This window comes from Muntiacus reevesi, chromosome 4, assembly GCF_963930625.1.
Source record: "Muntiacus reevesi chromosome 4, mMunRee1.1, whole genome shotgun sequence".
NCBI classification, from domain to species: Eukaryota; Metazoa; Chordata; class Mammalia; order Artiodactyla; family Cervidae; genus Muntiacus; species Muntiacus reevesi.
This window is the reverse complement of record NC_089252.1, coordinates 93,155,924-93,167,877: the sequence shown is the minus strand read 5'-3', so window position 1 is coordinate 93,167,877 and position 11,954 is coordinate 93,155,924. Positions and strand designations below refer to the sequence as shown.

General features: G+C 37.1%; 1 non-coding gene across 1 annotated transcript; it reads left to right on the top strand.

Moving 5' to 3' along the window:
* Positions 1-5,417: 5,417 nt before the first annotated feature.
* LOC136168084 (small nucleolar RNA SNORD22) lies at positions 5,418-5,543 on the top strand. Its single transcript, XR_010663238.1, has one exon. It is a non-coding gene; the product is annotated as a small nucleolar RNA SNORD22 (small nucleolar RNA).
* The last annotated feature ends 6,411 nt before the right edge of the window (positions 5,544-11,954 follow it).

Below are 11,954 nucleotides of genomic sequence, written 5' to 3'. Positions count from 1 at the left end.
TCAGTATTAGAATATTTCTGTCACCCCCAAAGAAATCCCAAACCCATTAGATGTCATTCATTTTTCCCAGTCTCTCCTAGCCCTCGGTAACTATTAATCTATCCCAACTCATAGATTTATCTATTTTGGACCTCTCATATAAATGGAGCCATACAGTATGTAGTCCTTGTGACTGGCTTTTTAATAACTTCTGCAAAAGGTTCTTTAAAATACTTCTAAGGTTCATTTATGCTGTAGTGTCAGTGGTACTGATCAAGATACTTCAGTGATCATGATGTGTCAGCACACCATTCCTTTGTACTGTTGAATAATATTTCATTCTAGGATAGATGACATTTTGTTTACCTATTTATCAACTGAACAGTTTTTGAACTGTTTCTGATTCTTGGCTATAATGAATAATTCTCCTACAATTATTCATGTGCAAGTATCTGTTATCTTGGGTATATACCCAGGAATGGAATTGTTGGGTTACACGGTCACTCCATTTCTAATATTTTGAGGAACAGGCTGTTTTTAAAAAAACAAACTCAGAAAAAATTTTTTAAGTGGCTATACCACTGTATATCCTTACCAGCAAAGGATGAGGGCTCCAATTTCTCCCCATTCTTATCAACATTTACTATTATCTACCTATGATCATTTAAAAATTATTTTTAAAATATTATTTACCTATGATCACTAAAAAAATCATTATCTACTGTGATCATGTAAAAATTATTTTATTTGTTTAATTTTGGCTGTGCTCGGTCATCATTGCTGTGCCAGCTTTTCTCCTGTTGTAGTGAGTGGGGGCTACTCTTTGTTGCAGTGCGTGGGCTTTTCATTGCAGTAGCTTCTCTTGTTACAGAGCACGGCTGTAGGACACGAGGGCTTCAGCAGTTGCTGTGTGGTGTGGACTCAACAGTTGTGATTCCTGGGCTCTAGAGCACAGGTTCAATAGTTGTGGTGCACAGGCTTACCTGCTCCACGGCATGAGACATCCTTTTGGACCAGGAATTGAACCCGTCTCCTGCACTGGTGGGCGGATTCTTTACCACTGAGCCACCATGGAATCCCCTCTGATCATTTTTTATATGTGTAAAATCTGTAAGTATATTATGTCCTTTTCTGGACTGTCTTTTCACTTTTTAAATAAGTGCCCTTTGATATGCAAAAATTAATTTTAAGGAAGTCCAGTTTATCTTTTTTTTTTCCTTGTCAGTTGTACTTTTAATGTCAAATAAACCACCTGATCCAAGGTTGTGAAGATTTACTCCTAAATTTTCTTATAACACTTTTTATTCTTCTATTTTGGTCAAGAATCCACTTTGAGTTCATTTCGGAAGGGGTTCAATGTCATTTTTTTTGTATGCGAATATACAGTTGTCCCAAAACCCTTTCTTACAAAGACTACTTTTTTTTTCCTGTTGAATTATCTTAGCACTCACAACAAAAATCAATTGACCATACATATAACATTTTTTTCTGGACTCTCAATTCTATTTTATTGTTCTATGTCTATGCTTAAACCAGTACCACACTACTGTAGCTTTGAATTATGTTTTGAAATTGGAAAGTATTACTTCAACAGTTTTGCTCATTTTCAAGATTGTTTGGGTATTCTGAGTCTTTTTCATTTTAAGTTGAGTTTTTCAATTTATGTAAAAAAAATTCAGTTGGGATTTTTATTTTTTTATTTTTTTTATTTTTTATTTTTCAGTGGGTTTTGTCATACATTGATATGAATCAGCCATAGAGTTACACATATTCCCCATCCGGTCCCCCATCCCACCTCCCTCTCCACCCGATTCCTCTGGGTCTTCCCAGCCCACCAGGCCCGAGCACTTGACTCATGCCTCCCACCTGGGCTGGTGGTCTGTTTCACCACAGATAATATACATGCTGTTCTTTCGAAACATCCCACCCTCACCTTCTCCCACAGAATTCAAAAGTCTGTTCTGTACTTCTGCGTCTCTTCTTCTGCCCTGTATATAGGGCCATCATTACCATCTTTCTAAATTCCATATATATGTGTTAGTATGCTGTAATGTTCTTTATCTTTCTGGCTTACTTCACTCTGTATAATGGGCTCCAGTTTCATCCATCTCATCAGAACTGATTCAAATGAATTCTTTTTAACGGCTGAGTAACTGATCCGCATATACATCAGTTGGGATTTTTATAAAAATTCTGTTGAATCTGAAAATCAGTTTGGGGATTGCTGTCATCTTAATAATGTTAAATCTTCCGCACATTAACAAGGATCTATATCCCAGAATATATTTATCTGATGTTCTTCTCCAATAATCCTGTCCCACAGAATTTTTCTTCTGTTTACTTCAAATTTTCACATCCATTTGATAACATAGAGTCATTTTAAAACTCTAATATTATAATACCATTAATTATCTTAATTTTTATTGTACCTCATTTTTCATTCACTTATTTAACATTTTACATATTATGTACCTTCTATGTTCCCTGAACTTTACTGATCATTCCTGTGTCGTGCTTAATGGCTTGGTCATCTCTGACTCTCTGTGACCATCCCTTATTTTAGAAATTTGAGTCTTCTCTCTTTTCCTGATCATTCTGATCATTCCAGCAAAAGACTCATCAATTTTATAGATCTTTCAAAGAATCAAATTTTTGTTTCAACAATTTTTTTATTGTTTTTCTATTCTTTTCAAAATTAATTTTCATTCCATTCTTCATAATTTCCTTCTTTTTGCTAGGTCTAGGTTTAGTTAGCTCTTTTTTTCCCCAGTGTCTTACTATGGAAAGTTATGTTACTGACTTGTGACCTTTCTTCTCTTATAATATAGGCATTTACAGCTATAATAAATGCCTATGTTAGAGTTTAGGAACTCCTTTAGCAGTCTCCCAGAAGTTTAATAAGTTATTTTTTATTTTCATTCATCTAAGGATTTTCTAATTTCCCTGGGAACTTCTCTGATCCATTGGTTAGTTACGCATATAGGTTCCTTTTGAAATGTACTCTAGCTCAAAAATTAATTATAAAAGGGAAAATACCAATTTTTCACCCATTATATTTTAATTTTTAAAATAAGTCATTTGGATTCAGCAAGTAACACATTCTATAGCGATCAGGTTAATTTTCACAACTACACCTCTGTACTGCTTCTCTTAAGACAGACACAAGTCACCCGAGGTTTTTGCTAAAAAGCAGATTCTAGGTGTAGTGTAGGTGGGCTCCAAGACTCTGCATTTATATTAATAACAAATTCCAAATGCTGCTGATTCTGATGCTGCTGGTTCAAAGAACCTGCTTGGGTACAAAGGCTCTGTTCAACTGCTTGAGATGCCTTTTTCATGTCGTCTTTGTGCTCAGGTGCAAATGGCCTTCTCTCCCAAAACTTTTACACCTTGTCCTTCTAGTCAGAGAGGGAACATTCTTTTCTATAACTTCTAACACCTTCCCCATACCCTTTATTTCAACTTGTCCCATTCTTGTAATAACTTCTTTATGTACTGTTTTCTCCAGGAAGACTATGAGACTAAGAGTAGGTCTCTGTTCTCTTCATGCTGCTGTTGTTTAGTTGCTAAGTTGTTGTACTCCAGTCCACCAAGAATGAAATCCCATGGACAGACTCCTCTGTCCATGGGATTTTCCCAGGCAAGAATACTGGAGTGGGTTGCCATTTCCTTTTCCAGCGGATCTTCCCAACCCAGCAATCAAAACTGGGTCTCATGCTTGGCAGGTGGATTCCTTACCATTGAGCCACCTGGGAAGCCCCATGCTCCTCATGACTTTATTGCCTGGCTTAGTATTCAATGGCTCAGACTAGATGTTTATTAACTCTCCATTAGTAATGATAAATAATACTTACTATGTGTTTACTGTGGGTCAGCACAGAGTCAGATGCTTGGCAGACATTATCTCATTTAATTATCAGGTCAGCCCTACAAGGAAGGCTCTAAAATTATCCCCATTTTGCAGATGAGAACTGAAAACCTTGATGTCCATGATTAGTTGAGTTTGATTCTGGTTCCTTTAGAAAATTAACTCAAAAAAAAAAAAAAAAAAGAAAATTAACTCACTTCAATTTAACAACACTGACCAAATCTCTGAGCAATCTAACACATGTCACAGTCTAAATGTGTATATTGCGGCAGAGAGCTCAGAAAGAGAAAAACAGCAGAACACCTTTCTCTCTTCTGCCTGCATGGGATATTGAGGCGGGTGGGCAGCAATAGTGCCCCTTTAACTCTGGCCCTGCCCTCACCTCTTCTTGCTTGGTCACAGTATGTGCCTTATATTTTGGTCTCCTGCCTCCAGATCCCTCTCATTTGTGCTTCTTCTAAAGTGTATTTGATCATGACACTGGCTGAAATTTTCAATGACACATAATGCCCTATAATATCCAAATTTCTTAGGTCTGCTTACAACTTTCCTACAAACAACTTGTTTAGCATTTCCTCCTGTTGGAAGAGGGTAGTTCTGGAATGCAGAATGACTAGTCATTCCTCAAACAAGACACTTTCTACTCCTTTGTGTCTTTACACACTCACTTCCCACTGCTCTCCGTGTCCTTATCGAGACCTGTCCTGTCCCTTACCCATTCATTTTTTAGGATCCAGTTCCTAATAACTACATTGAGAAATGACCTTAGCTCTACTCTAGGCTCCAGTCCTCCTCCTTTGTGCTTCTTTACAATTACACACATACCTCTAATGCTACAGTTGCCACATTTCATGACAGTGATCTATTTATTTCTTCATCACTAGCCTGTGAGCTTCTCAAGGGCAAGAAATGAGCCATCTTCCAATTTCCAGCACCCAGCACAGGACTTGGCCTCCAACAGATGTAGTTGCTTAAACAAATTAGGTCAAAACATAAGACACCAACTGTTAACCTCCTCTATAGAGTTCTTTCACATTCATTCCCAAAGCTTTCCATGTGTTTGATTACTATAGTAAAAATCAGATCTGCTTTGAATGAGAACTACATTTGTGTATGGGATTTGTGAGGACTGGGATAGTACCTGTTGACTTGTCACATATGATAGTATCCTGTACACTGAAACCGTTCTGTGAAGCTCTGCAGATCTGAAATGAACCTAACAAGCTTCTTGGGTTTTAGCCAAGTTATTATAAAGCCTTCTACTCTGAGGAAACAATTATCTCCAACACAGGAGTGAACGATCTATCACAATGCTGTTTGATGTTTCAGAGTGTCACATTCCTATAACAGGAGGTAGGTTCAAATCAGGTTGGTGTACTGTCAACTCTGATTTCGTTGGTCAACACCCAACCCAGATAATGGCAATGTAGTGGGTTTAAAAAGAGGGGAATCATTTTAGAAAGCAGAAGTCAACTGAAGAAGTAGTAATAATTTAGAGGGAAATATACTTCAATCTGAAAGAGTGTTCATAGATCCACTCTCTTTCTCTTTTCTTGCATCATAAATTTTTTCCCAGTGAAGAAACATTCATGCATCTTACCTCCTGTCAGAGTCCCAGAGCATGTAAAGGTGAACCCACTGGGGCTGGCCGGAGTAGAAGAGGAAAGCTTTTTCCAGAAGGAACTGTCTGAGGAATTATAAGAATTTTAAACATGGCAAAGGGAGGAACAAATTACTATTTGAAAAATCAGTTGTTGTTTTCCTCCAGTACTGAAGAAAGAACAAAGCATACTCAGTGGATTCCAACTCTTGGAGGATATAAAAAAATGGAATTGTCTTGGGAATTCTTGGTGGGCCAGTCATTAGGACTCTGCACTTTCACTGCTGAGGCCTGAGTTTGATCCCTGGTCAGGGAACTTGAATTCCACAAGCCTTGAGATGCAGTCAAAAAAAAAAAAAAAAAGGCCTTTTTTTAAACAAACTAGCTGTTCAAGTTAGCATACAATCATTTCAGCTTTTCTAAATAAAAGTTTTTTTTTTTTTCTTTTTTAAAGAAAGAAAGAAATTTGTGAGATACTAGCACATGGCTCTCTCAGTGACTCTTTGAGAGGTTTTTGCATTTTGCATTCTACAAGGCCTCTGGCAACCTCAAGCTCAATTCTTTCTCCCTCACCACCCTGCAAGCATCTACTGATCACTGGCTAAGCATGAAGCACTGTGCCAGGCACCACTAGGACAGATGATTAGGTACAGAAAATACAGAATCAGAAAGCATTATTGGGTACTTTAAAATAATACTTTCAAAATCAAGGGCAAGAAAGATCACAAGCCAATAGCAAGAATAACACCAGTAACTCCACTAAGCCATACAGGTATCTGAATTCAGACTTGTTGGATATTGCACAATGGATAACAGAGAGAATGATTCTAATGGTTATAAATGATCAACATTTGCTGCTGTAAGACAGTGATAATTGAAATTAATGTAACTGCTTCTAGGATGAAAACAAATATTAATATGGCCACTGCTTTCTTCACCAACTTTATCTCTTATCACACTCCCCAAGTATTTCAGTCACAGTGGCCTTTATTCAGAGTCATGGACACTCTCTGCTCCCATGATAAGATTTGCACATACTCTTCCCTCTGTCTGGAACATTCTTATCTCCCCCCACTCCCTCACTCACAAAAGTAACCCCTATTTATCCTTTCTATCTCAGCTCAGTGTCACTTTCTCAAACTTACTTCCCTGACTTTTCAGACCAGATTATATCCTCCTTTCATACACCCTCCCAGCATCCTTTACCTCTTCTTCAGAATATTTATGGTAGTTACAATTTTAAAAAATCTTATTCTTATCTACTTATCTGGCACCTCTACAAGACAATGAATTTCATGAAAACAGGGAGACAGCTACTTTTTGTTCACCACTGGCTGCTCAGTGCTTAGCAGCATGCAGGGAACACAGGAAGTACATGATAAAAAAATGCAATAAATGAATAAAATATAAGTTAAGGTGTCTTAAAAATATTACTATAGTGATTACTACTACAATATTAAGAGTTTTAAAAGAATTCTATGTTGGCAGATATGAAACGAAGATATGAAAAAGTTCAAAGTGAAAAAGAAAAAAGCTATAGAAAAGGATTGTTGGAGAAGAAATTCAAATATATACAAAGGTGTAGATTTTTTTTTTTTAAAGGTGTAGATTTAATGTGGATTCTGAAAACATGAGGAATGATGGACAAGACACTTCATAAAAAATGGGAATTAATGGACAAGAATCTTCTCAAAAAAACTGTAATGCTAGGAAAAATATGGGGCACAGATCTTTCAAACTCTGAGGAAAAGGAAAGAGTGATATATTAATGGCAGAAATGCAGACTTTTTCTGGACTGAGTATGAAAAACACAAGAGAATGTAATGACTTTAAAGATTGAGAAATTCCAACTCTAAATTCTAAATCCACCCTGTATATTTCACCAATGTGAACTATGAAGTAAAGCACATAAATTATGGATGCAGGAGTGAGGTGAGGGTGTAGGCCTATGGAAATAAAAACTTGTGATTAATACATCTGTCAGAAATTAGAATGCTACGCCAGCTGGTGATTTGCTTTAAGCTTGTCTCCCTGCGAGTTCATGTTGCAAAAGATGCCAGCTGTTCAATTCAACATCACCATTTATTTCTTGTGGACCACCTAGAACTGGGTCTTAGACTGAGATCCGCATCATAAGAAGAAAATCACCTTCTTTATTAGCCTGAAAGAAGTCTGTGGGCTCCCATATAACATGCATGACTATGGCTAGGTGGAATCACTGGGCCAATAACCAAACTACTTTTATGAAAGTACCCTACAGAAAATCCTTGGTGAGGGTTGCAAGGCTGTTTCCCAAAATTTACTTACAATGTCTAATGGACCTGGCCCAGGAAACTGGTTCCCTCAGGAATTACAGAGCCCCCTAAAAGACTAGGTGTGTAGTCTGATGATTCAAATTCTCAGACAGGAAGCAGTTCAGGGCACTTCCATGATTTGAAGCCCCTGGGCCCACAGGAACAGACTCGCTCTGAAATGACATTCTGTTTTCTCTGCCTCTGCTCATCTTTATCCTCTATCCTGATACCAGGTGCCTTCCTGGCTCTGTAAGTGGTGGGTTTCTCTGCAACATGACTCTTGTAAAGAACCTATGATTAATTATAGAAGAGACAGAGGCTTGGATAATCAATTGTGCAATGCATCTGTTCATAACCAATTTCATGCTTGCTCTCATCCTCTTAATGGCACATGGCCAATTTCTCAAAGGTTTAGGGTGAATTTGCACATTTGGGGTTGCAGAAAATCCTGTGGGCATAATGTTAGTGGGAGTGGAGAGCTATTAATACTTGGTTACACAATACTTAACAAAATGACAGAGAAACTCTTATGGAAGGAAATTTGGCAAAATTCACTAACGTTAGAAAATGTTTCATAGTATTTGACACAGCATTAACACTTTCTTTTTACCAATTGATTGAAGAAATAACCCCTGTAATAAGAAAAAGTACATATACAAAGCTGTTTTTTGATTCATTCACATTATAATAAAGAAATGAATAGAAATTGAATGGCAAACAGAGAAAATGTAAAGTAAGATGTGGTTAGTCCACTTCTGGAAAATAAGTAGCTTATTTTCCAGAAAATGGTAGTTATCAAGACCAGGAAGCAAAATGAAAAAAAAAAAAAGAAAAAAGACAAAAAACAAAAAACACACCACTTACAACTAATGTAAAGAGGGGAAAAAATAACAGAATAAAAGTTAAATGTATGTGAATGACAAGTAATAAAATACAGTAAACTGAAAGCAGGAAACACAATAAACTGTTTCAACACAAGTTTTTAAACTGTGGGTATACTGGTTGTTTTTTTTTTTTTAATTTATTTTAATTGGAGGCCAATTACTTTACAATATTGTGGTGGTTTTTGCCATACATTCACATGAATCAGACATGGGTGTACATGGTTCCCCATCCTGACCCTCCCTCCCACTGCCCTTCCCTCAGGGTCATCCCAGTGTACCAGCCCTGAGTACACTGTCTCATGCATCAAACCTGGACTGGCAAACTATTTCACATATGATAACATACATGTCTCAGTGCTATTGTCTCAAATCATCCCACCCTTGCCTTCTCCCACAGAGTCCAAAAGTCTGTTCTTTACATCTGTGTCTCTTTTGCAGTCTTGCAAATAGTGTCATCGTTACCATCTTTCTAAATTCCATGCTGCTACTGCTGCTGCTAAGTTGCTTCAGACATGTCCGACTCTGTACAACCCCATACACGGCAGCCAACCAGGCTCCTCCATCTCTGGGATTCTCCATGCAAGAACACTGGAGTGGGTTGCCATTTCCATCTTCAATGCACAAAAGTGAAAAGTGAAAGTGAAGTTGCTCAGTCGTGTCCGACTCTTCGTGACACCACAGACTGCAGCCTACCAGGCTCCTTCATCCATGGGATTTTCCAGGCAAGCATACTGGAGTGGGTTGCCATTGCTTTCTCCATCTTAATTCCATATATATGCATTAATACACCATATTGGTGTTTTTCTTTCTGACTTACTTCACTCTGTATAATAGGCTCCAGTTTCATCCACCTCATTAGAACTGATTCAAATGCATTCTTTTTAATAGCTGAGTAATGTCCCACTGTGTATATGTACCACAGCTTTCTTATCCATTCGTTTGCCAATGGATACCTAGGTTGATTCCTTGTCCTGGCTATTAATAGTGCTGCAATGAACACTGGTGTACACGTGTCTCTTTCAATTTTGGTTTCCTCATTGTGTATGCCCAGCAGTGGGATTGTTGGGTCATATGGCAGTTCTATTTCTAGTTTTTAAAGGAATCTCCATAGTGGCTGTACTAGTTAGCATTCCCACCAACAGTGTAAAAGAGTTCCCTTTTCTCCACACCCTCTACAGCATTTATTGCTTATAGACTTTTGGATAGCAGCCATTCTGACTGGCATGAGATGGTACCTCACTGTGGTTTTGATTTGCATTTCTCTGATAATGAGTGATGTTGAGCATCTTTTCATGTGTTTTTTAGCCATCTGTATGTCTTCTTTGGAGAAATGTCTGTTTAGTTCATTGGCCCATTTTTGATTGGGTTGCTTATTTTTCTGGAATTGAGTTTCAGGAGTTGTTTGTATATTTTTGAGATTAATTCTTTGACAGTTGCTTCATTTGCTGTTATATTCTCCCATTCGGAAGGCTGTCTTTTCACCTTGCTTATAGTTTCCTTCATTGTGCAAAAGCTTTTCACCTTATTAGGTCCCATTTGTTTATTTTTTGCTTTTATTTCCATTACTCTGGGAGGTGGGCTATAGAGGATCCTGCTATGATTTACGTCAGAGAGTGTTTTGCCTATGTTTTCCTCTAGGAGTTTTATAGTTTCTGGTCTTACATTTAGATCTTTAAACCATTTTGAGTTTATTTTTATGTATGGTGTTAAAAAGTGTTCTAGTTTCATTCTTTTACCAGTTTTCCCAGCACCACTTGTTAAAGAGATTGTCTTTTCTCAATTGTATATTCTTGCCTCCTTTGACAAAGATAAGATGTCCATAGGTGCATGGGTTTATTTCTGGGTTTTCTATCTTGTTGCATTGATTTATATATCTGTCTTTGTACCAGTACCATACTGTCTTGATGACTGTAGCTCTGTAGTATAGGCTGAAGTCACTCAGGTTGATTCCTCCACTTCCATTCTTCTTTCTCAAGATTGCTTTGGCTACTCAAGGTTTTTTGTATTTCCATACAAATTGTGAAATTGTTTGTTCTAGTTCTCTGAAAAATACCCTTGGTAGCTTGATAGGGATTGCATTGAATCTATAGATTGCTTTGGGTAGTATATTCATTTTCACTATATTGATTCTTCCAATCCATGAACGTGGTATATTTCTCCATCTATTTGTGTCCTCTTTGATTTCTTTCATCATTGTTTTATAGTTTTCTATATATAGGTCTTTTGTTTCTTTAGGTAGATTTATTCCTAAGTATTTTATTCTTTTTTGTTGCAATGGTGAATGGAATTGTTTCCTTAATTCCTCTTTTTGTTTTCTCATTGTTAGTGTGTAGGAATGCAAGGGATTTCTGTGTGTTAATTTTATATCCTGCAACTTTACTATATTCATTAGTTAGCTCTCGTAATTTTCTGGTGGAGTCTTTAGGGTTTTCTATGTAGAGGATCATGTCACCTGCAAACAATGAGAGTTTTACTTCTTTTTTTCCAATCTGGATTCCTTTTATTTCTTTTTCTTCTCTGATTACTGTGGCCCAAACTCCCAAAACTATGTTGAATAGTAGTGGTGAGAGTGGGCACCCTTGCCTTGTTCCTGACTTTAGGGGAAATGCTTTCAATTTTTCACCATTGAGGATAATGTTTGCTGTGGGTTTGTCATATATAACTTCTATTTCTTGAGGTATGTTCCTTCTATGCCTGCTTTCTGGAGGGTTTTTTTTTTTTTTTTTTTTTTTATAATAAATGGATGTTGAATTTCGTCAAAGGTTTTCTCTGCATCTATTGAGATAATCATATGGTTTTTATCTTTCAATTTGTCAATGTGGTGTATTACATTGATTTATTTGTGGATATTGAAGAATCCTTGCATCCGTGGGATAAAGCCCTCTTGGTCATGATGTGACCTTTTTAATATGTTGTTGGATTCTGTCTGCTAGAATTTTGTTAAGGAGTTTACATCTATGTTCATCAGTGATATTGGACTGTATTTTTCCTTTTTTTGTGGCATCTTTCTCTGGTTTTGGTATTAGGGTGATGGTGGCCTCACAGAATGAGTTTGGAAGTTTAACTTTCTCTACAATTTTCTGGAAAAGTTTGAGTAGGATAGGTGTTAGCTCTTCTCTAAATTTTTAGTAGAATTCAGCTGTGAAGCTGTCTGGTCCTGGGTTTTTGTTTGCTGGAAGATTTCTGATTACAGTTTCAATTTTTGTGCTTGTGATGGTTCTGTTAAGATCTTCTATTTCTTCCTGGTTCAGTTTTGGAACATTATACTTTTCTAAGAATTTGTCCACTTCTTCCAAGTTGTCCATTTTATTGGCATATAGTTGCTAGTA